This window comes from Manacus candei, unplaced genomic scaffold (assembly GCF_025592945.1).
Source record: "Manacus candei isolate 608988 ecotype Guabito, Panama unplaced genomic scaffold, ASM2559294v1 h1tg000119l, whole genome shotgun sequence".
NCBI lineage: Eukaryota > Metazoa > Chordata > Aves > Passeriformes > Pipridae > Manacus > Manacus candei.
The window spans coordinates 380134-405798 of NW_026138167.1; the positions used below are offsets into that span (position 1 = coordinate 380134).

Genomic DNA, 25665 nt, shown 5'->3' on the forward strand with positions numbered 1-25665 from the left:
TTTTTCCCAGATTTTTCCCCATTTTTCTCAGATTTTTTCCCCATATTTCCAGATTTTCCCAGAATATTCCCCATTTTCCCCCCATTTTTCCCCTATATTCCCAGATTTTTTCCATTTTTTCCCCTTTCCCCCCCATTTTTTCCACATTTCTCCCAGATTTTCTCCCATTTTCCCCAGAATTTCCCAGGTTTTTTCCCAATTTTTCCCCATTTTCCCAGTTTTTTCCCAATTTTTTCCCCATTTTCCCAGAGTTTTTCTCGATTTCCCCCCATTTTCCCAGATTTTCCCCCCATTTTTCCCACATTTTCCCAGATTTTCACACATTTTTCCCCATTTTCCCCCTTTTTTCCTCATTTTCCCGTATTTTCCCATATTTTTCCTCATTTTCCCCAGAATTTCCCACATTTTCCCCCATTTTGTCCCATTTCCCCGGATTTTTCTCACATTTTTCCCAGAATTTTCCGCAATTTCCCCATTTGCCCACATTTTCCCAGATTTTTCACCATTTTCCTGATTTTCCCCCCATTTTGCCCACATTTTCACACATTTTTCTCCAGATTTTCCCCCCATTTATCCCCCATTTCCCCGCATTTTCTTGGATTTTTGGGTCCCCAGTTTTCCAAATTTCCCAAATTTCCCCAGTGGGAAAAAATGGGGGGGAAAAAACAGGAATTTTGGGGGAAATGGGGAAAAATTGGGGAAAAAAGTGGGAAATTTGGTGAACACGAATGAAAAATTGGGAAAAATGGGGGAAAATTTGAGAAAAAAGTGGGAAATTTGGGGAAAATTGATAAAAATGGGGGAAAATGGGGGGAAATTTAGGAAAACTGGGGGAAAATCTGGGAAAATGTGGACAAACGGGGGAAAATTGGGAAAAAAGTAAGAAATTTGGGGAAAACGGGTGAAAAATCAGGAAAAATGGGGGATAATTGGGAAAAATTAGGGGAAATTTAGGAAAAAATTGGGAAAAAATGGCGGAATTTGGGGAAAATGGGGAAATTTGGGAAAAATGGGGTGAATTGAGAAAAAAATGGGGGAATTTGGGTAAAATTGGGTGAAAAATTGGGGAAAGTTGGAAAAAATGGGGGGAAATTTGGGGAAAATGGGAAAAAATGGGGGAAATTTGGGAACAATGGAAGGAATTTGGAAAAGAAATGGGGAAAAATTGAGAAAAATGGGGAAATTTGGGAAAAATGGGGGAAATGGGGGGAAAATTGGGGAAAGAGTGGGAAATTTGGGAGAAATGGATGAAAAACTGGGAAAAACGAGGGGAAATTTGGGAAAAACTTGGGTGTCCCCACCAGGTTCGGCCCCGCCATGGCCCCGATAGCCCCGGGATCAGGTGAGACCCCTACCCCATGCCCTGACCCCTCCCCCTCCCCGAGGTCACTGCCCTGACCCCCCGAGTCCAGGCTGTCACCCCTCCCCCACGCTGTGGCCCCTCCCACACTTTATGGCCCCTTCCCCATTCTGTGGCCCCTACCCCATTCTGTAGCCCCTACCCCACTCTGTGACCCCTCTCCCACTTCATGGCTCCTCCCCCACTCTCTGACCCCTCCCCCACTTCATGGCCCCTCATCCACTTTATGGCCCCTCCCCCACTCTCAGACCCTTCCCCCACTTTATGGCCCCTCCCCCACTCTGTGGCTCCTGCCCCACTCTGTGACCCCTCCCCCATTCTGTGACCCCTCTCCCACTCTGTGGCCCCTCCCCCACTTTACGGCCTCTCCCCCACTCGGTGACCCCTCCCCCACCGACAGCTTCTCCCTGCAGAGACAACAGCCAACACACTATTTCACTTCTCACTTTAACAAAGCTCTTTTCTCCTTCAAGCCCCTCAAAGGCGCCAAGGCCACATAGGAGGCCACACACAAACAGTACTCCTCTTCCCACTTGACTACACCTTCTCCCTCACTGTTCTACAGGGAACACCAGGAATCTGCTCGCAGAGGCCTCTCGTTTCCCATCAGTAGCTCAGCACAAGGAGTTAAAGGAGCTCAAGCCTTAGGCCACAAGAGCTGACAGTGAGGAAACTTTGGGAGCAAACTAATGCTGCTAACACGGACCCAGCTGAATCCAGCACACAATCACAGAATCCAAGAGTCCTTCAGCTTGGAAAAGACCTCCAAGCTCACTGAGTCTTGTGCAGCCCCTCCCCGACCGCCTGCAGGGACTGGATGATGCTTTGCACAAGCACCAAAAGGAATGTTGTGAAAGCCATGGCCTGCAGGAGGACACAGAGAAGGGCTTGGTTGGGGCTGGGAAGGAGGGAGCTGGCGCTGGGGGAGCGGGGATGGAGCCTCGGGGATGTGGTGCAGCAAGGACAGGGGCCCAGGCAGCTGGCAGGCGGCAAGGCCTCACCCCCTGCCCCAGCAGCAGCACCGGGCCCTGCCCAAGGCGCTCCTGCCAGGGGCTGGGCCCTGCAGGCAGGGGCAGGACCCACTCCCTGGGGCGGCCTTGCTGCCCCGGCCCTCGTCCGGCCCAGCCTCTCCCTGTGTGCGTGCTCCCCACAGCACAGGCTGCACTGGGCAGCATCCCCTGATGGGCCCTGCAGAGCTGCCCCACGGGGACACTTCCCTTTTATGTCACAGGTGCCACAGCCTGTCCCAGCCAGCCCTGCCCATTGTCCCCACCCCGACTCAGTGACTCACAGTGGCCCCTGGCAACCAAAGAACCAAAGCCCCACACCCCCAGAGTGCAGCCCTACCCATGTGCAAGGGGCCCCCAAAGGGTTCCCTGCACAAAGCAGCCCCTCCAAACCCTTGTCAGATAGAAAACTGGGGGACGTGACCCTTGGATGCTTTTAGGACAGAGATACAAGCTTTTCTTGAATAATGGAGGGGGTCACTTTTTAATTATTAATATTTACAGTTATCCATTTGGGGACAGGATGTCCTACAGGCTAATGTGGTGTCACATTTGGAGTGAAAAGTACTTTTCAAAGAAACCCAGGGTGCATGGGTGATGCAGAGGAAGCTGCCAAGTCACCCAATGTGAAGCTCAACACTGCTTTGCAACAGCACTGCCCTTTCACACACATCTTTGGCAAAGACAAAGATGTCAGGGTTTAGTTTCTAAATCGGAGGGGTCACCAGGAGCCCCCGGACCCCCTGAACTCACCCCACACCACCATGGCCTCGTTGGGGCCGCACGTGAAAAACAGCGCGGCGGGGGGAGACCCTGGGGCCGGGATCGATCGGGACCAATCGGGTTCAATCCCGATCCTCCCCTCCCCCGCCATCACCGCCCCGCTCCCGGCAGCCCCCGCGGAAGTTTCGACGTTCTATTGGGTGACTCACCGGCACAAGGACAGGGGCCCAGCAGAATTTGGCAATGACGTCATTCCAGCAGAGCCGTTCTATTGGCTGCGACCCACGAGGGAGCCCCAAAACCTGTTCATGGCTTGGGGGGGAAGGACAGCCGGCACGGCCGGGAACAGGGGTGCAGAGGGTGTTCAAGGTCCCAGGAAAGGGGCAAAAAACTTTCCCCTCTCCCTCCCAGTGCCCCCTCAGCCCATCCCAGTGTCTTCCCTCTCCCCCAGTGCCCCCTCAGCCCATCCCGGTCTCTCCCCTGCTCTCCCAGTGCCCCCTCAGCCCATCCCGGTCTCTCCCCTGCTCTCCCAGTGCCCCCGTCCATGGAGGTCCCAGCCCGGCCCTGCCCCCTGCTCTGCTCCGGCCTGGATTTCTCCCCTGCAGGGGCAGCTGAGGTGGCTCCAGGGCGGGCGGGAGCTTTCGGGGCAGGGGGTGGCTCCTGACATGCTGCTGGAACCGCCCCTGTCTGGACGGGCCCGTCAGCCTGGGGCACCTCCTCACCCGAGCCTGGGGGACGGGCCGGCAACTGGGAGGGGCTTTGGGAAGGAATGGGGAGGCTGAGAAGGGCTTGGAGGTCGTGGGGGTAACTGAGAAGGTGTTTGGGGGAGTTTGGGGGTTTGGGAGGGAGGTTGGGGAGATTGGGGCAGCTGTGAGGGGTTTTGGGGAATCGTCGGGGATGTGGGAAGGAACTGGGAGAGAGTTTGGGGGCATACTCAAGGGGAAGGGGGCAACTAGGAGAGGGTTTGAAAGGTCCTGGGAGGGTTGGAGGTAACTGGGAGGGGTTTGGGGGCATCTTGTGGGTTTTTGTGGGTCTGGGAGGCAGTCTGGGGGCCTCGGAGGGTTTAAGGGGAAGTTGGGAGTGTCCTGTGGGACCGGGATGGGATTTGAGGGTTCCTGGAGGGGCTGGGAGGGCTTTATGCCTTTATACTGCAGGCATTGTCTAGTATTGATGGGGGTAATCCGTGAGTTGACTGTTTCATAATCATCCAAATTTGAACAAGACTTTTAAGGTGGTCAACCTCTGTTTGAAGCAGCTCATTTTTAGCAACAAATTTATCCGATTTTTCTCCTGTTTCCCTCTCAAAGGCTAACGATGACTTCAACACCACATTTTCTGATTTCAAAACAGTAGACTCAACATCAGAAATCCATTCATGACTTCCCTGTCACCACTCCATCCGAATGTCTGTGCACTCACTGTGGCCTGAGAGAAACCTCGGGCAGGTGGAAAAGGGCAGATAAAGAAAAAACAGATGGGTCCAGCAGAAGTGATGCTGCTTCTGTCAAAAGCAGAGCAGAGACCGAAAGCACTTTAGGAAGTTGCTTACAGAAGCACTTGTGCATTCCAAGTTACAGCTCAGGAGTCTCAGTGACTTGTCCAACATGAGAGTTTCTTTTCCATTTCTCAACCCCCAGATTCCTCAGGAGTAGGAAACTGGAAACACTGACTGAGAAAAGCTCCATTCCTTCCTAATAATTGTGCTTTGTCCTTCCCATTTGACAGTGCTCTTTGAAATGTGCTGCTGTGATCTGGATCTGTGAGCAGCCCTGACCTCCCAGAGCACTCATCCAATGGCAGGAAGACCCCACCTGGCTTCTGCTGGGGTTCTTGCCACCACGACCCAGTATGGGTCAATGGAATGGGGAGCAGGGCGGTGGGACCAGTAAGGACCAGTTAAGGGGGTTGGGGGCACTTCAGCATCTCCATCAAGGTCAGACCAGTACAGAGCAGCATAGACCAGTATAGACCAGTATAAACCAGTATGGACCAGTATAGACCAATATGGGTCACTGGAATGGGGAATGGGGCAGTGGGACCGATAAGGACCAGTTAAGGGGGTTGGGGGCACTTCAGCATCTCCATCAAGGTCAGACCATTATAAACCAGTGTAGACCAGTATAGACCAGTATAGACCAGTATAGACCGGTACGGGTCATTGGATTGGGGAATGGGGTGGTGGGACCAGTAAGAACCAGTTAAGGGGGTTGGGGGCACTTCAGCATCTCCATCAAGGTCAGGTCAGTATAAACCCGTATAGACCAGTATGGGCCAGTATAAACCAGTATAAACCAGTATGGACCAGTACAGGTGACTGGAACGGGGAATGGGGCGGTGGGACCAGTAAGGACCAGTTAAGGGGGTTGGGAGCACTTCAGCATCTCCATCAACGTCAGACCAGTACAGACCAGTATAGACCAGTATAGATTAGTATAAACCAGTATGGACCAGTATAGACCAATATAAACCAGTACGGGTCACTGGAACACGGAATAGGGTGGTGGGACCAGTAAGGACCAGTTAAGGGGGTTGGGAGCACTTCAGCATCTCCATCAAGGTCAGACCAGTACAGACCAGTATAAACCAGGGTAGACCAGTATAAACCAGTATGGACCAGTACGGGTCACTGGAACGCGGAATGGGGTGGTGGGACCAGTAAGGACCAGTTAAGGCAGAACTCAGCTGGGACTTAGTGGTTTGGGGGTGGGCGTGTCCCTTCTTTAGGTGGGCGTGGTCTCTCCCTGGTGGGCGTGTCCCATCCCAAGGTGGCCATAGCCTCTGCAAGTGGGCGTGTCTTTTGCATCCTCTCCCCCTCCCTGAACTGGGAGCTCAACTGGGACTTACTGGGTTTTGGGTGGGCGTGTCCCCTCCCAATGATGGACCCACTTTCAGCCCCTCCCCCCACCTTTAAGGGCCCCCCCAAAGCCCCTCCCCCCCCTTCCTGCACCTCCCCAACCCTCAGGGTCCCTCCTGTCCCTCCCCACCCTCAGGGTCCCTTCCTTCCCCTCCCCCCAGTGAACCTGCTACCCCTCCCCCACTCTCAGGAGCCCTCCCTGTCCCTCCCCCACCTTCAGGGGCCCTCAGGACCCCTCCCCCAACCTCAGAGACTCTCCTGCCCCTCCCCCACCCTCGGGGAACTTCCTACCCTTCCCCCACCCTCAGGGACCCTCAGGGCCCCTCCTTCACTTTCGGGGTCCCTCCCTGCCCCTCCCCAACCCTCAGGACCCTCCTGCCCCTCCCCCCACCTCGGGGTCCCTCCTGCCCCTCCCCCACCCTCAGGGACCCGCCTACCCCTCCCCCACCCTCAGGGACGGTCCTGCCCTTCCCCCACCCTCAGGGAACCTCCTGCCCTTCCCCCATGCTCAAGGACCATCCTGCTCCATCCCCACCCTCAGTGTTCCCTCCTTCCCCTCCCCCCCCCACTGGGGCCGTTACTGGTCCCTTACTGGTCTGTACTGGGAAGGGAGAGGGGAGGGGACGCCCCCTCGAGGCCTCTCCCCCCCAGTGACGTCACCGGGTCCCAAAAATAGCCCCGGGGGCCCAAACTGGAGGGGGGACCTGGAGCCGCTCCCAGTGTGACCAGTTCAGGTACTGGGAGGGACTGGGAGGGAACTGGGAGGGACTGGGAGGGACTGGGAGGGGGCAGGGCTTCCCCCCCGCCCCCCCTCCGTGTCCTTGGGGTGACCTTGGGGAGGGAGGGGGATGGGCCGCTCCCAGTGGCTCCCAGTAGCTCCCAGTAACCCCAGTAATGCCTCCGGTATCTCCAGCGATCCCCCCAGTAACCCCAGTCACCCCCCCAGTAGCTCCTAGTAGCTCCCAGTAACCCCAGTGTCTATCCCAGTAGCTCCCAGTAACTCCCAGTAAGCCCCCCAGTAGCTCCCAGTAACTCCCAGTAACCCCAGTGACCCCCCCCAGTAGCTCCCAGTAACTCCGGTGTCCATCCCAGTAACCCCAGTGACCCCCCCAGTAGCTTCCAGTAGCTCCCAGTAACTCCCAGTGTCCTCTCCAGTGCCTCCCAGTATGTCCCAGTTTAACCCAGTTCCCCCCCCCGTGGGCCCTGGGCCGGGTGGGGGAGGGGCGGGCTCACATTTCCATGGCAACATCCCTTTCCCTCTGGCCCAGTTTCTCCCAGTTCCTCCCAGTTTAACCCAGTTTTTCCACATTTTTCCCCATTTTTCCACATTTCCCCCCATTTTCCCCATTTTTCCCAGATTTTCCCCCATTTTTCCACATTTTCCTGAATTTTTCCCCATTTCCCCCCCATTTTCCAGATTTTTCCCAATTTTCCTACATTTTCCCAGATTTTTTCCCATTTTTACCCCATTTTCCCAGATTTTTCCCCATTTTGTCCCCATTTTCCCAGATTTTCCCCCCATTTTCCCAGATTTTTCCCCATTTTTTCCACATTTTCCCGGATTTTTCCCAGATTTTTCCTCCACTTTTCCCAGAATTTCCCACATTTTCCCACATTTTTCCCACATTTTTTCCCATTTTTCCCACATTTTCTCAGATTTTTCTCCAGATTTTCTTCCAGATTTTCCCACATTTTCCCACATTTTCCCACATTTTTCTTGATTTTTCCCGATTTTCCCCATTTTACCGGATTTTTTTCCCATTTTTTCCCATTTTCACACATTTTTCCTCATTTCCCCCATTTTCACGGATTTCTCCTCATTTCCCCCATTTTCCCACAGTTTTTCCCAATTTTTTCACATTTTCCCAGATTTTTCCCCATTTTCCCCATTTTCCCCAGATTTTTCCCCATTTCGCCCCCCTTTTCTCCGATTTTTCCCCATTTTCCCACATTTTCCCAAATTTTTCCCCACATTTTCCCAGATTTTCTCCCTCTTTCCCCAGATTTTTCCTCATTTTTCCCCAGATTTTTTCCCGATTATTTTCCCCATTTTCCCGCATTTCCCCCCTTTTTTTCCCACATTTCCCCGGATTTTTTCCCAATTTCCCCCCATTTTCCATGATTTTTCCCACATTTTTTCCACATTTGTCCAGATTTTTCCTCATTTCCCCCCATTTTTCCCAGATTTTTCCCCATTTTTCTCAGATTTTTTCCCCATATTTCCAGATTTTCCCAGAATATTCCCCATTTTCCCCCCATTTTTCCCCTATTTTCCCAGATTTTTTCCATTTTTTCCCCTTTCCCCCCCATTTTTTCCACATTTCTCCCAGATTTTCTCCCATTTTCCCCAGAATTTCCCAGGTTTTTTCCCAATTTTTCCCCATTTTCCCAGTTTTTTCCCAATTTTTTCCCCATTTTCCCAGAGTTTTTCTCGATTTCCCCCCATTTTCCCAGATTTTCCCCCCATTTTTCCCACATTTTCCCAGATTTTCACACATTTTTCCCCATTTTCCCCCTTTTTTCCTCATTTTCCCGTATTTTCCCATATTTTTCCCCATTTTCCCCAGAATTTCCCACATTTTCCCCCATTTTGTCCCATTTCCCCGGATTTTTCTCACATTTTTCCCAGAATTTTCCGCAATTTCCCCATTTGCCCACATTTTCCCAGATTTTTCACCATTTTCCTGATTTTCCCCCCATTTTGCCCACATTTTCACACATTTTTCTCCAGATTTTCCCCCCATTTTCCCCCCATTTCCCCGCATTTTCTTGGATTTTTGGGTCCCCAGTTTTCCAAATTTCCCAAATTTCCCCAGTGGGAAAAAATGGGGGGGGAAAACCAGGAATTTTGGGGAAAATGGGGAAAAATTGGGGAAAAAAGTGGGAAATTTGGTGAACACGAATGAAAAATTGGGAAAAATGGGGGAAAATTTGAGAAAAAAGTGGGAAATTTGGGGAAAATTGATAAAAATGGGGAAAAATGGGGGGAAATTTAGGAAAACTGGGGGAAAATCCGGGAAAATGTGGACAAACGGGGGAAATTTTGGGGAAAAAGTCAGAAATTTGGGGAAATGGGGGATTTTGAGGGGAAATGGAGGGAAAATTGGGAAAAAAGTAAGAAATTTGGGGAAAACGGGTGAAAAATCAGGAAAAATGGGGGATAATTGGGAAAAATTAGGGGAAATTTAGGAAAAAATTGGGAAAAAATGGCAGAATTTGGGGAAAATGGGGTGAATTGAGAAAAAAATGGGGGAATTTGGGTAAAATTGGATGAAAAATTGGGGAAAGTTGGGAAAAATGGGGGGAAATTTGGGGAAAATGGGAAAAAATGGGGGAAATTTGGGAACAATGGAAGGAATTTGGAAAAGAAATGGGGAAAAATTGAGAAAAATGGGGAAATTTGGGAAAAATGGGGGAAATGGGGGGAAAATTGGGGAAAGAGTGGGAAATTTGGGAGAAATGGATGAAAAACTGGGAAAAACGAGGGGAAATTTGGGAAAAACTTGGGTGTCCCCACCAGGTTCGGCCCCGCCATGGCCCCGATAGCCCCGGGATCAGGTGAGACCCCTACCCCATGCCCTGACCCCTCCCCCTCCCCGAGGTCACTGCCCTGACCCCCCGAGTCCAGGCTGTCACCCCTCCCCCACGCTGTGGCCCCTCCCACACTTTATGGCCCCTTCCCCATTCTGTGGCCCCTACCCCATTCTGTAGCCCCTACCCCACTCTGTGACCCCTCTCCCACTTCATGGCTCCTCCCCCACTCTCTGACCCCTCCCCCACTTCATGGCCCCTCATCCACTTTATGGCCCCTCCCCCACTCTCAGACCCTTCCCCCACTTTATGGCCCCTCCCCCACTCTGTGGCTCCTGCCCCACTCTGTGACCCCTCCCCCATTCTGTGACCCCTCTCCCACTCTGTGGCCCCTCCCCCACTTTACAGCCTCTCCCCCACTCGGTGACCCCTCCCCCACCGACAGCTTCTCCCTGCAGAGAGAACAGCCAACACACTATTTCACTTCTCACTTTAACAAAGCTCTTTTCTCCTTCAAGCCCCTCAAAGGCGCCAAGGCCACATAGGAGGCCACACACAAACAGTACTCCTCTTCCCACTTGACTACACCTTCTCCCTCACTGTTCTACAGGGAACACCAGGAATCTGCTCGCAGAGGCCTCTCGTTTCCCATCAGTAGCTCAGCACAAGGAGTTAAAGGAGCTCAAGCCTTAGGCCACAAGAGCTGACAGCAAGGAAACTTTGGGAGCAAACTAATGCTGCTAACACGGACCCAGCTGAATCCAGCACACAATCACAGAATCCAAGAGTCCTTCAGCTTGGAAAAGACCTCCAAGCTCACTGAGTCTTGTGCAGCCCCTCCCCGACCGCCTGCAGGGACTGGATGATGCTTTGCACAAGCACCAAAAGGAATGTTGTGAAAGCCATGGCCTGCAGGAGGACACAGAGAAGGGCTTGGTTGGGGCTGGGAAGGAGGGAGCTGGCGCTGGGGGAGCGGGGATGGAGCCTCGGGGATGTGGCGCAGCAAGGACAGGGGCCCAGGCAGCTGGCAGGCGGCAAGGCCTCACCCCCTGCCCCAGCAGCAGCACCGGGCCCTGCCCAAGGCGCTCCTGCCAGGGGCTGGGCCCTGCAGGCAGGGGTAGGACCCACTCCCTGGGGCGGCCTTGCTGCCCCGGCCCTCGTCCGGCCCAGCCTCTCCCTGTGTGCGTGCTCCCCACAGCACAGGCTGCACTGGGCAGCATCCCCTGATGGGCCCTGCAGAGCTGCCCCACGGGGACACTTCCCTTTTATGTCACAGGTGCCACAGCCTGTCCCAGCCAGCCCTGCCCATTGTCCCCACCCCGACTCAGTGACTCACAGTGGCCCCTGGCAACCAAAGAACCAAAGCTCCACACCCCGAGAGTGCAGCCCTACCCATGTGCAAGGGGCCCCCAAAGGGTTCCCTGCATAAAGCAGCCCCTCCAAACCCTTGTCAGATAGAAAACTGGGGGACGTGACCCTTGGATGCTTTTAGGACAGAGATACAAGCTTTTCTTGAATAATGGAGGGGGTCACTTTTTAATTATTAATATTTACAGTTATCCATTTGGGGACAGGATGTCCTACAGGCTAATGTGGTGTCACATTTGGAGTGAAAAGTACTTTTCAAAGAAACCCAGGGTGCATTTGTGATGCAGAGGAAGCTGCCAAGTCACCCAATGTGAAGCTCAACACTGCTTTGCAACAGCACTGCCCTTTCACACACATCTTTGGCAAAGACAAAGATGTCAGGGTTTAGTTTCTAAATCGGAGGGGTCACCAGGAGCCCCCGGACCCCCTGAACTCACCCCACACCACCATGGCCTCGTTGGGGCCGCACGTGAAAAACAGCGCGGTGGGGGGAGACCCTGGGGCCGGGATCGATCGGGACCAATCGGGTTCAATCCCGATCCTCCCCTCCCCCGTCATCACCGCCCCGCTCCCGGCAGCCCCCGCGGAAGTTTCGACGTTCTATTGGGTGACTCACCGGCTCAAGGACAGGGGCCCAGCAGAATTTGGCAATGACGTCATTCCAGCAGAGCCGTTCTATTGGCTGCGACCCACGAGGGAGCCCCAAAACCTGTTCATGGCTTGGGGGGGAAGGACAGCCGGCACGGCCGGGAACGGGGGTGCAGAGGGTGTTCAAGTGCCCAGGAAAGGGGCAAAAAACTTTCCCCTCTCCCCCAGTGCCCCCTCAGCCCATCCCAGTGTCTCCCCTCTCCCCCAGTGCCCCCTCAGCCCATCCCGGTCTCTCCCCTGCTCTCCCAGTGCCCCCGTCCATCGAGGTCCCAGCCCGGCCCTGCCCCCTGCTCTGCTCCGGCCTGGATTTCTCCCCTGCAGGGGTAGCTGAGGTGGCTCCAGGGCGGGCGGGAGCTTTCGGGGCAGGGGGTGGCTCCTGACATGCTGCTGGAACCGCCCCTGCCTGGGCGGGCCCGTCAGCCTGGGGCACCTCCTCACCCGAGCCTGGGGGACGGGCTGGCAACTGGGAGGGGCTTTGGGAAGGAATGGGGAGGCTGAGAAGGGCTTGGAGGTCGTGGGGGTAACTGAGAAGGTGTTTGGGGGAGTTTGGGGGTTTGGGAGGGAGGTTGGGGAGATTGGGGCAGCTGTGAGGGGTTTTGGGGAATCGTCGGGGATGTGGGAAGGAACTGGGAGAGAGTTTGGGGGCATACTCAAGGGGAAGGGGGCAACTAGGAGAGGGTTTGAAAGGTCCTGGGAGGGTTGGAGGTAACTGGGAGGGGTTTGGGGGCATCTTGTGGGTTTTTGTGGGTCTGGGAGGCAGTCTGGGGGCCTCGGAGGGTTTAAGGGGAAGTTGGGAGTGTCCTGTGGGACCGGGATGGGATTTGAGGGTTCCTGGAGGGGCTGGGAGGGCTTTATGCCTTTATACTGCAGGCATTGTCTAGTATTGATGGGGGTAATCCGTGAGTTGACTGTTTCATAATCATCCAAATTTGAACAAGACTTTTAAGGTGGTCAACCTCTGTTTGAAGCAGCTCATTTTTAGCAACAAATTTATCCGATTTTTCTCCTGTTTCCCTCTCAAAGGCTAACGATGACTTCAACACCACATTTTCTGATTTCAAAACAGTAGACTCAACATCAGAAATCCATTCATGACTTCCCTGTCACCACTCCATCCGAATGTCTGTGCACTCACTGTGGCCTGAGAGAAACCTCGGGCAGGTGGAAAAGGGCAGATAAAGAAAAAACAGATGGGTCCAGCAGAAGTGATGCTGCTTCTGTCAAAAGCAGAGCAGAGACCGAAAGCACTTTAGGAAGTTGCTTACAGAAGCACTTGTGCATTCCAAGTTACAGCTCAGGAGTCTCAGTGACTTGTCCAACATGAGAGTTTCTTTTCCATTTCTCAACCCCCAGATTCCTCAGGAGTAGGAAACTGGAAACACTGACTGAGAAAAGCTCCATTCCTTCCTAATAATTGTGCTTTGTCCTTCCCATTTGACAGTGCTCTTTGAAATGTGCTGCTGTGATCTGGATCTGTGAGCAGCCCTGACCTCCCAGAGCACTCATCCAATGGCAGGAAGACCCCACCTGGCTTCTGCTGGGGTTCTTGCCACCACGACCCAGTATGGGTCAATGGAATGGGGAGCAGGGCGGTGGGACCAGTAAGGACCAGTTAAGGGGGTTGGGGGCACTTCAGCATCTCCATCAAGGTCAGACCAGTACAGAGCAGCATAGACCAGTATAGACCAGTATAAACCAGTATGGACCAGTATAGACCAATATGGGTCACTGGAATGGGGAATGGGGCAGTGGGACCGATAAGGACCAGTTAAGGGGGTTGGGGGCACTTCAGCATCTCCATCAAGGTCAGACCATTATAAACCAGTGTAGACCAGTATAGACCAGTATAGACCAGTATAGACCGGTACGGGTCATTGGATTGGGGAATGGGGTGGTGGGACCAGTAAGAACCAGTTAAGGGGGTTGGGGGCACTTCAGCATCTCCATCAAGGTCAGGTCAGTATAAACCCGTATAGACCAGTATGGGCCAGTATAAACCAGTATAAACCAGTATGGACCAGTACAGGTGACTGGAACGGGGAATGGGGCGGTGGGACCAGTAAGGACCAGTTAAGGGGGTTGGGAGCACTTCAGCATCTCCATCAACGTCAGACCAGTACAGACCAGTATAGACCAGTATAGATTAGTATAAACCAGTATGGACCAGTATAGACCAATATAAACCAGTACGGGTCACTGGAACACGGAATAGGGTGGTGGGACCAGTAAGGACCAGTTAAGGGGGTTGGGAGCACTTCAGCATCTCCATCAAGGTCAGACCAGTACAGACCAGTATAAACCAGGGTAGACCAGTATAAACCAGTATGGACCAGTACGGGTCACTGGAACGCGGAATGGGGTGGTGGGACCAGTAAGGACCAGTTAAGGCAGAACTCAGCTGGGACTTAGTGGTTTGGGGGTGGGCGTGTCCCTTCTTTAGGTGGGCGTGGTCTCTCCCTGGTGGGCGTGTCCCATCCCAAGGTGGCCATAGCCTCTGCAAGTGGGCGTGTCTTTTGCATCCTCTCCCCCTCCCTGAACTGGGAGCTCAACTGGGACTTACTGGGTTTTGGGTGGGCGTGTCCCCTCCCAATGATGGACCCACTTTCAGCCCCTCCCCCCACCTTTAAGGGCCCCCCCAAAGCCCCTCCCCCCCCTTCCTGCACCTCCCCAACCCTCAGGGTCCCTCCTGTCCCTCCCCACCCTCAGGGTCCCTTCCTTCCCCTCCCCCCAGTGAACCTGCTACCCCTCCCCCACTCTCAGGAGCCCTCCCTGTCCCTCCCCCACCTTCAGGGGCCCTCAGGACCCCTCCCCCAACCTCAGAGACTCTCCTGCCCCTCCCCCACCCTCGGGGAACTTCCTACCCTTCCCCCACCCTCAGGGACCCTCAGGGCCCCTCCTTCACTTTCGGGGTCCCTCCCTGCCCCTCCCCAACCCTCAGGACCCTCCTGCCCCTCCCCCCACCTCGGGGTCCCTCCTGCCCCTCCCCCACCCTCAGGGACCCGCCTACCCCTCCCCCACCCTCAGGGACGGTCCTGCCCTTCCCCCACCCTCAGGGAACCTCCTGCCCTTCCCCCATGCTCAAGGACCATCCTGCTCCATCCCCACCCTCAGTGTTCCCTCCTTCCCCTCCCCCCCCCACTGGGGCCGTTACTGGTCCCTTACTGGTCTGTACTGGGAAGGGAGAGGGGAGGGGACGCCCCCTCGAGGCCTCTCCCCCCCAGTGACGTCACCGGGTCCCAAAAATAGCCCCGGGGGCCCAAACTGGAGGGGGGACCTGGAGCCGCTCCCAGTGTGACCAGTTCAGGTACTGGGAGGGACTGGGAGGGAACTGGGAGGGACTGGGAGGGACTGGGAGGGGGCAGGGCTTCCCCCCCGCCCCCCCTCCGTGTCCTTGGGGTGACCTTGGGGAGGGAGGGGGATGGGCCGCTCCCAGTGGCTCCCAGTAGCTCCCAGTAACCCCAGTAATGCCTCCGGTATCTCCAGCGATCCCCCCAGTAACCCCAGTCACCCCCCCAGTAGCTCCTAGTAGCTCCCAGTAACCCCAGTGTCTATCCCAGTAGCTCCCAGTAACTCCCAGTAAGCCCCCCAGTAGCTCCCAGTAACTCCCAGTAACCCCAGTGACCCCCCCCAGTAGCTCCCAGTAACTCCGGTGTCCATCCCAGTAACCCCAGTGACCCCCCCAGTAGCTTCCAGTAGCTCCCAGTAACTCCCAGTGTCCTCTCCAGTGCCTCCCAGTATGTCCCAGTTTAACCCAGTTCCCCCCCCCGTGGGCCCTGGGCCGGGTGGGGGAGGGGCGGGCTCACATTTCCATGGCAACATCCCTTTCCCTCTGGCCCAGTTTCTCCCAGTTCCTCCCAGTTTAACCCAGTTTTTCCACATTTTTCCCCATTTTTCCACATTTCCCCCCATTTTCCCCATTTTTCCCAGATTTTCCCCCATTTTTCCACATTTTCCTGAATTTTTCCCCATTTCCCCCCCATTTTCCAGATTTTTCCCAATTTTCCTACATTTTCCCAGATTTTTTCCCATTTTTACCCCATTTTCCCAGATTTTTCCCCATTTTGTCCCCATTTTCCCAGATTTTCCCCCCATTTTCCCAGATTTTTCCCCATTTTTTCCACATTTTCCCGGATTTTTCCCAGATTTTTCCTCCACTTTTCCCAGAATTTCCCACATTTTCCCACATTTTTCCCACATTTTTTCCCATTTTTCCCACATTTTCTCAGATTTTTCTCCAGATTTTCTTCCAGATTTTCCCACATTTTCCCACATTTTCCCACATTTTTCTTGATTTTTCCCGATTTTCCCCATTTTACCGGATTTTTTTCCCATTTTTTCCCATTTTCACACATTTTTCCTCATTTCCCCCATTTTCACGGATTTCTCCTCATTTCCCCCATTTTCCCACAGTTTTTCCCAATTTTTTCACATTTTCCCAGATTTTTCCCCATTTTCCCCATTTTCCCCAGATTTTTCCCCATTTCGCCCCCCTTTTCTCCGATTTTTCCCCATTTTCCCACATTTTCCCAAATTTTTCCCCACATTTTCCCAGATTTTCTCCCTCTTTCCCCAGATTTTTCCTCATTTTTCCCCAGATTTTTTCCCGATTATTTTCCCCATTTTCCCGCATTTCCCCCCTTTTTTTCCCACATTTCCCCGGATTTTTTCCCAATTTCCCCCCATTTTCCATGATTTTTCCCACATTTTTTCCACATTTGTCCAGATTTTTCCTCATTTCCCCCCATTTTTCCCAGATTTTTCCCCATTTTTCTCAGATTTTTTCCCCATATTTCCAGATTTTCCCAGAATATTCCCCATTTTCCCCCCATTTTTCCCCTATTTTCCCAGATTTTTTCCATTTTTTCCCCTTTCCCCCCCATTTTTTCCACATTTCTCCCAGATTTTCTCCCATTTTCCCCAGAATTTCCCAGGTTTTTTCCCAATTTTTCCCCATTTTCCCAGTTTTTTCCCAATTTTTTCCCCATTTTCCCAGAGTTTTTCTCGATTTCCCCCCATTTTCCCAGATTTTCCCCCCATTTTTCCCACATTTTCCCAGATTTTCACACATTTTTCCCCATTTTCCCCCTTTTTTCCTCATTTTCCCGTATTTTCCCATATTTTTCCCCATTTTCCCCAGAATTTCCCACATTTTCCCCCATTTTGTCCCATTTCCCCGGATTTTTCTCACATTTTTCCCAGAATTTTCCGCAATTTCCCCATTTGCCCACATTTTCCCAGATTTTTCACCATTTTCCTGATTTTCCCCCCATTTTGCCCACATTTTCACACATTTTTCTCCAGATTTTCCCCCCATTTTCCCCCCATTTCCCCGCATTTTCTTGGATTTTTGGGTCCCCAGTTTTCCAAATTTCCCAAATTTCCCCAGTGGGAAAAAATGGGGGGGGAAAACCAGGAATTTTGGGGAAAATGGGGAAAAATTGGGGAAAAAAGTGGGAAATTTGGTGAACACGAATGAAAAATTGGGAAAAATGGGGGAAAATTTGAGAAAAAAGTGGGAAATTTGGGGAAAATTGATAAAAATGGGGAAAAATGGGGGGAAATTTAGGAAAACTGGGGGAAAATCCGGGAAAATGTGGACAAACGGGGGAAATTTTGGGGAAAAAGTCAGAAATTTGGGGAAATGGGGGATTTTGAGGGGAAATGGAGGGAAAATTGGGAAAAAAGTAAGAAATTTGGGGAAAACGGGTGAAAAATCAGGAAAAATGGGGGATAATTGGGAAAAATTAGGGGAAATTTAGGAAAAAATTGGGAAAAAATGGCAGAATTTGGGGAAAATGGGGTGAATTGAGAAAAAAATGGGGGAATTTGGGTAAAATTGGATGAAAAATTGGGGAAAGTTGGGAAAAATGGGGGGAAATTTGGGGAAAATGGGAAAAAATGGGGGAAATTTGGGAACAATGGAAGGAATTTGGAAAAGAAATGGGGAAAAATTGAGAAAAATGGGGAAATTTGGGAAAAATGGGGGAAATGGGGGGAAAATTGGGGAAAGAGTGGGAAATTTGGGAGAAATGGATGAAAAACTGGGAAAAACGAGGGGAAATTTGGGAAAAACTTGGGTGTCCCCACCAGGTTCGGTCCCGCCATGGCCCCGATAGCCCCGGGATCAGGTGAGACCCCTACCCCATGCCCTGACCCCTCCCCCTCCCCGAGGTCACTGCCCTGACCCCCCGAGTCCAGGCTGTCACCCCTCCCCCACGCTGTGGCCCCTCCCACACTTTATGGCCCCTTCCCCATTCTGTGGCCCCTACCCCATTCTGTAGCCCCTACCCCACTCTGTGACACCTCTCCCACTTCATGGCCCCTCCCCCACTCTCTGACCCCTCTCCCACTTCATGGCCCCTCATCCACTTTATGGCCCCTCCCCCACTCTCAGACCCTTCCCCCACTTTATGGCCCCTCCCCCACTCTGTGGCTCCTCCCCCACTCTGTGACCCCTCCCCCATTCTGTGACCCCTCTCCCACTCTGTGGCCCCTCCCCCACTTTACAGCCTCTCCCCCACTCGGTGACCCCTCCCCCACCGACAGCTTCTCCCTGCAGAGAGAACAGCCAACACACTATTTCACTTCTCACTTTAACAAAGCTCTTTTCTCCTTCAAGCCCCTCAAAGGCGCCAAGGCCACATAGGAGGCCACACACAAACAGTACTCCTCTTCCCACTTGACTACACCTTCTCCCTCACTGTTCTACAGGGAACACCAGGAATCTGCTCGCAGAGGCCTCTCGTTTCCCATCAGTAGCTCAGCACAAGGAGTTAAAGGAGCTCAAGCCTTAGGCCACAAGAGCTGACAGCAAGGAAACTTTGGGAGCAAACTAATGCTGCTAACACGGACCCAGCTGAATCCAGCACACAATCACAGAATCCAAGAGTCCTTCAGCTTGGAAAAGACCTCCAAGCTCACTGAGTCTTGTGCAGCCCCTCCCCGACCGCCTGCAGGGACTGGATGATGCTTTGCACAAGCACCAAAAGGAATGTTGTGAAAGCCATGGCCTGCAGGAGGACACAGAGAAGGGCTTGGTTGGGGCTGGGAAGGAGGGAGCTGGCGCTGGGGGAGCGGGGATGGAGCCTCGGGGATGTGGCGCAGCAAGGACAGGGGCCCAGGCAGCTGGCAGGTGGCAAGGCCTCACCCCCTGCCCCAGCAGCAGCACCGGGCCCTGCCCAAGGCGCTCCTGCCAGGGGCTGGGCCCTGCAGGCAGGGGTAGGACCCACTCCCTGGGGCGGCCTTGCTGCCCCGGCCCTCGTCCGGCCCAGCCTCTCCCTGTGTGCGTGCTCCCCACAGCACAGGCTGCACTGGGCAGCATCCCCTGATGGGCCCTGCAGAGCTGCCCCACGGGGACACTTCCCTTTTATGTCACAGGTGCCACAGCCTGTCCCAGCCAGCCCTGCCCATTGTCCCCACCCCGACTCAGTGACTCACAGTGGCCCCTGGCAACCAAAGAACCAAAGCTCCACACCCCGAGAGTGCAGCCCTACCCATGTGCAAGGGGCCCCCAAAGGGTTCCCTGCATAAAGCAGCCCCTCCAAACCCTTGTCAGATAGAAAACTGGGGGACGTGACCCTTGGATGCTTTTAGGACAGAGATACAAGCTTTTCTTGAATAATGGAGGGGGTCACTTTTTAATTATTAATATTTACAGTTATCCATTTGGGGACAGGATGTCCTACAGGCTAATGTGGTGTCACATTTGGAGTGAAAAGTACTTTTCAAAGAAACCCAGGGTGCATTTGTGATGCAGAGGAAGCTGCCAAGTCACCCAATGTGAAGCTCAACACTGCTTTGCAACAGCACTGCCCTTTCACACACATCTTTGGCAAAGACAAAGATGTCAGGGTTTAGTTTCTAAATCGGAGGGGTCACCAGGAGCCCCCGGACCCCCTGAACTCACCCCACACCACCATGGCCTCGTTGGGGCCGCACGTGAAAAACAGCGCGGTGGGGGGAGACCCTGGGGCCGGGATCGATCGGGACCAATCGGGTTCAATCCCGATCCTCCCCTCCCCCGTCATCACCGCCCCGCTCCCGGCAGCCCCCGCGGAAGTTTCGACGTTCTATTGGGTGACTCACCGGCTCAAGGACAGGGGCCCAGCAGAATTTGGCAATGACGTCATTCCAGCAGAGCCGTTCTATTGGCTGCGACCCACGAGGGAGCCCCAAAACCTGTTCATGGCTTGGGGGGGAAGGACAGCCGGCACGGCCGGGAACGGGGGTGCAGAGGGTGTTCAAGTGCCCAGGAAAGGGGCAAAAAACTTTCCCCTCTCCCCCAGTGCCCCCTCAGCCCATCCCAGTGTCTCCCCTCTCCCCCAGTGCCCCCTCAGCCCATCCCGGTCTCTCCCCTGCTCTCCCAGTGCCCCCGTCCATCGAGGTCCCAGCCCGGCCCTGCCCCCTGCTCTGCTCCGGCCTGGATTTCTCCCCTGCAGGGGTAGCTGAGGTGGCTCCAGGGCGGGCGGGAGCTTTCGGGGCAGGGGGTGGCTCCTGACATGCTGCTGGAACCGCCCCTGCCTGGGCGGGCCCGTCAGCCTGGGGCACCTCCTCACCCGAGCCTGGGGGACGGGCTGGCAACTGGGAGGGGCTTTGGGAAGGAATGGGGAGGCTGAGAAGGGCTTGGAGGTCGTGGGGGTAACTGGGAAGGTGTTTGGGGGAGTTTGGGGGTTTGGGAGGGAGGTTGGGGAGATTGGGGCAGCTGTGAGGGGTTTTGGGGAATCGTCGGGGATGTGGGAAGGAACTGGGAGAGAGTTTGGGGGCATACTCAAGGGGAAGGGGGCAACTAGGAGAGGGTTTGAAAGGTCCTGGGAGGGTTGGAGGTAACTGGGAGGGGTTTGGGGGCATCTTGTGGGTTTTTGTGGGTCTGGGAGGCAGTCTGGGGGCCTCGGAGGGTTTAAGGGGAAGTTGGGAGTGTCCTGTGGGACCAGGATGGGATTTGAGGGTTCCTGGAGGGCCTGGGAGGGCTTTATGCCTTTATACTGCGGGCATTGTCTAGTATTGATGGGGGTAATCCGTGAGTTGACTGTTTCATAATCATCCAAATTTTAACAAGACTTTTAAGGTAGTCAACCTCTGTTTGAAGCAGCTCATTTTTTGCAACAAATTTATCCAATTTTTCTCCTGTTTCCCTCTCAAAGGCTAACGATGACTTCAACACCACATTTTCTGATTTCAAAACAGTAGACTCAACATCAGAAATCCATTCATGACTTCCCTGTCACCACTCCATCCGAATGTCTGTGCACTCACTGTGGCCTGAGAGAAACCTGCCTGTTGGCAGCGCACTGACTGGGCAACTTTTCTTTTTGCAGGTGGAAAAGGGCAGATAAAGAAAAAACAGATGGGTCCAGCAGAAGTGATGCTGCTTCTGTCAAAAGCAGAGCAGAGGCCGAAAGCACTTTAGGAAGTTGCTTACAGAAGCACTTGTGCATTCCAAGTTACAGCTCAGCAGTCTCCGTGACTTGTCCAACATGGGAGCTCCTTTTCCATTTCTCAACCCCCAGATTCCTCAGGAGTAGGAAACTGAAAGCACTGACTGAGAAAAGCTCCATTCCTTCCTAATAATTGTGCTTTGTCCTTCCCATTTGACAGTGTTCTTGGAAATGTGCTGCTGTGATCTGGATCTGTGAGCAGCCCTGACCACACACACCTCATCCAACGGCAGGAAGAACCTGCCTGGCTCCTGCTGGGGTTCTCACCACCCACCGACAGCTTCTCGATGCAGAGGAGTGGGCAACTACCCAGGCAGGATGAGACCTGACCCCAGCAGGCAGCAAAGTCCCTGCCCTGGCACAAAGAACCCCGGAGCACAGGGACCCTGCTCTGCAGGACAGCCCTGGGCATCCCTGGCTGCACCCCCACCTTCCCAGCCATCCCTGGGAGAAGGAGCCCACCTGCGCTGTCCCTCTGACGGTGCTGCAGGGAAGGCCTGCCCTGGAGAACATCCTCCTCCGGCGCAACAGAGAAACTGGGAGAGTCCTGACAGATGTGCAAGGCTGTGGGATGTGGTAGCTTTAGGAGATTCCTCCAGGAACACAAGCGACATTGCCCTGCACCTGTAGACTCACTCTGCAGAGGAGTGTGAAGTTGTGTCCCCAAGTTGTGTCTCAGCTGAACACCTCCCATCTTTCTGCTGCCTTTAACCTCCCTTTGCCTTTCTTCTCTCGTGCCTACAGGCAGTGCCCTCGGCCCTGCTGGGCTGTGCAGAGGAGCTGCTCCTGGGCAGAGCTGTCTCTCTGCAGTGCTGCCCGCTTGCCAGGATTTCCCTGTGTGCCAGGAACCCGGCCCAGCTGAGCAGCACAGCAAGAGCCAAAGGTAGCCCTTTCTCTGCCCCTCTGGGTTCCCCGTAGGTGTCCCTGGGGCTCCAGAGGAACCTACTGTGGAACAGACTGAAGGAAACAATGATGTTCCCTCTTCTCACCTCTTCAGTGACACTTCTTTCCAGCAGTGACACTTCTTTCCAGCAGTGACATTTCTCCTCTTAGAAAATTACCAGGGTATGATGATCACCTTTTCTAGTTTCATCATTACACAGGACACCAGGAGGGTGACAGCAAAGGATCTGGTAACTCCCTGGCACAGTGGGGGTTTTCCTGGAGTCACACAGAGAAATGTGTCAGGGCTCTGAGAGGTGTCCAACCCTGAGCTGGACTGATGCACACACGGGGGTGTTCAGAGACACGAGTCCTTCCCTGGCACACACACAGGCAGTTCATTGCAGCAGGGACAGTGTCTCCCTGGGCTCCTGCTACCACTCCCAGAGCCTGGAGCCACCTCAGCCCTGTAATGCTCCCACCCTGCCCACTCCTACACTTCAGATGAACATTGGGGTTTTCTAGTCACTGGAACTGCCCAGACCAGCCCCTCCCTGGTCCTCCCATCTCCCTGCCCCGCCCCAGCCCAGCAGAGCAGCACAGTCGTTTCTGGTCCTGCAACAAGAAAGGGAGGCAATAGAGGACAGGGACAGTGACTGCATGTCTGGACTGCTCAGGAGATCATCAGCTCAGGTGGCAGCTCCTGCAGCCCCAGGGTCAGACCCTCTTCCCAGTGGCCCAGGCAGCTGCTGCCACGTGGGCACAAGCTCTGCTGCCCAGGAGGGTCCTGTAGTGAAGGGCTTTGCAGATGGCCACGTAGCGGTCATAGGACATGATGGTGAGAAGGGCAAGCTCTGCTGTGATCAAGAAGAAAAGCAAAAAACACCTGTGCAGCTCATCCTGAGTAGGACATGCCCCTGGTGTTCCAGAGGGAATTGGCCATGGCTTTGGGGAGAGTGGTGCAGATGCAGCCCGGGTGTGTGAGGGAGAGGTGGAGCAGGAAGAAGTCCCTGGGGGGTGTGCAGGTAGTGGTGGCAGGTTACGGCGCTGAGGATGAGGCTGTTGCCCAGGAGGGCAGCCAAGGAGATGCCCAGGAAGAAGCAGAAGTGCAAGAGCTGCAGCCAGGAGGAGGAAGTGGGGGATGGAGCTGCTGTTGGACATGAGCTTCCTCCGGGCATCAGGAAATGTCCAAGGAGGAAAAGGCAGTTGAAACTTTGGGACAGGTTTCCTAGATCAAACCCATGAATTCCTCTGAGCATCTACCCTCATCCCAAGTATCTGCAGTCACACATATATAGATTCTGGACTGTAGAAGACAGGCTTAGCATGACTTTAAGATGATTTCTTCTCAATTTTTTGATTTATTTTTCTACTGCCAGGTCTGAGAGGGGCATCGTGGAACCAAAGGAACCCTGAGACATTTCAGAATCCCACATGTGTTGGGTCTGTCTGAGCTGGAATTCATTTTCTCACTGCAGGCGTCACAGTGCTGTGCTTTGCATTGGGAGCTACAAAGGGGTTAATCACACCAGTGCTTTGGCAACTGCTGAGCAGGGCTGGTGCCGCATCTGCATTGTCGGTTTCATCCCCTGAATCGGGGGCAAGATCATGGGAGGCGATACAGACAGGTCAGTTGAGCCAAATGGACCAAAGGGACATTGCAGAATATATGGCGTCAGCTCAGCTACAAGAGCTCAGGAAAGGAACAGGAAAGGGGGAAAATCCATTTTTTTACAATACCTGCCTTCTGAACGGCTTCTCTGTGTGGTGAAGCCCTGCTTCCCATGAAGTGACCAGGTATCGCTGCTGACAGGAAGTAGAGAGAAAATCTTTTTATTTTCCTCTTCACTTATGCATGCGAAACTTTGGCTTTTGCTTTAGTAAAGTGCCTGATCTCAAGGTAGAAATAATTTTCCATCTTATTCTGTCTCTTCTGTCTGGCTGGGAAGGGTAGCAATAGAGCAGCTTGGTGGGCACCTGGCATCCAGGTAAGGTCAACCCACTGCAACATTGCAGGGTCTCATGGAACCAAAGGACTGCTGGGAGACTGGGGGAACTCACGGAATCAAGTGGCCGTCGTGGCACTGCCCTGCATCATAGAAGCAAATGTTCCCTGGGAAACTACAGAAACCAGGGACTTAAGGGACATCATTGGGATGTGTGGGACCTCATGGAATTAAACAAAGCGTGGGATATCTTTGGAACTTCATGGAATCAAAGGGATAAAACAAAAGAATTAAACCCCATGACCAGAAACCATTGGATCGAACATTTCTTTTATATGCCAGCTGGGGATTCATGGGGGTACTCTGCCATGCATGAATCAAAGAATCAGTATAAATTTCGGAGTATAAATACAGTGATACTTGAAAGACCCTCCCCTTCACAAGCAGTCCAAAATTCTCTTATGATTTTAGGGTCAAATAGCCTCTTGGATTTTATTCGTGGAGCAAGACTGCCATCTAGCGTCCATTTCTTCTGGGAGGGGCAGTCATTTTCACAGAGTGGTCTTCTCCCTTAGCAGGCCTCGTAGCATCTCTGATTGATCTATCCGACCCCTAATCCCTAAACTAAATGCTTTAGGACCAGCTAAGACGTGTCTTAGAACTTCCCATTTGCTTAAACAATGTATAATTGACTTTCTTCTTAACAGAACAATCTCTTATTAAAGAAGTTTTCTGAGACCTGTAAGCTAATTTCTTGAAGATGGGCATATGATACACTCTCTATTAGTTTCCATGTGTCATCTACATTCTCTCTCCTACAACTAATTGTAGTCTTAAAAGAAAGGAAAAGACTGCTACCATGCCAAGAAAGCAAACCCCTTTGTTGATTAGGATTTTTATCTAAGAAAAACTTCTGATTTACGAAGCCATTAAGGATAGAGATCCTCTCTCATTTCAGTCCCATTGTGACAATATGGGGCCTCATGTAACACATGGAACACAGAACACTGCACATTCCCAAGCAATCAAGGGCCTCATGGAAGACGGAGGCCCCGCAGAGAGACCTCAAATCAGAGGTTTGGGCAATCCTCAACCAGAGGAAGTTCAACAAGGGGAAGTGCCAGATTCTGCCCCTGGAATGGGGCAACCCCGAATGTCCGGACAGACTGGGAATGATATTCTGCATAGCAGCGCTGGAAAATGGCCTCTGGGGTCCTGGTGGATGGCCAGTTGGCCAAGAGTCAGTGGTGCCCTGGCGGGGGCTCCCTGCTCGGTCACAGGAGGGTTTTCAGACACACGAGTCCTTCGTTTGCACACAGACACAGACAGTTCATGGCAGCAGGGGCAGTATCTCCTGGGGTTCCTGCTGCCACGCCAGGAGCCCGGATGCACCTAAACCCTTGTGGGGTGCCACCTGCTCTGCCACTATCTGAGATGCCCCACCGCCTCAGAGATGGAAACGCGGAGCTCTGTCCAAGAGCAGCACATCCCAGAGCTGTACGCATGGGCTTTGCCAGGATTTAGAACCGTAAATGCAATGTGACACCGAGAAACTCTTTGTCCCACCTAACTTTAAGGTCTCCCCAGGAGGTTGATGGCAATTGTTCTTGCTCAGGGTCATCTCCCCACACCAACAGCACGTGTGTGCTCAAGACTTGTCTGTGCAATGCAAACAGACACACGCTGTCTTGTTCTTCCGGTCTCTCCAAGGAAGGCAAAAGCATCTCTGTGTGCCGGGTGAGAAGACAGTGCTGGAAGTTGTGGTTCTATTGTGAGTGCCAAGAGCTGATGGTAGGTCTGTGATGAATGCCCTGAGGAGATGACCTGGGTTTTCCAGTGCACATGGCAATAGATCACACCCTGCTTTGGTGGTCATTTATGTCCTACGGAACTGGTAGAGATGGGAAAGAGA

At 53.4% G+C, this 25665-nt stretch overlaps 1 long non-coding RNA gene across 1 annotated transcript in view; it reads left to right on the forward strand.

Annotated features, from left to right (window-relative positions):
• The first annotated feature begins 1301 nt into the window (after positions 1 to 1301).
• The window catches only part of LOC127462154 (uncharacterized), a 61738-nt gene continuing 37374 nt past the window's right edge, over positions 1302 to 25665 (forward strand). Inside the window, exons 1-2 of the long non-coding RNA XR_007900322.1 lie at positions 1302 to 1342; positions 1926 to 3459. This is a non-coding gene — a long non-coding RNA (uncharacterized LOC127462154). The remainder of the gene's footprint in view (positions 1343 to 1925; positions 3460 to 25665) is intronic.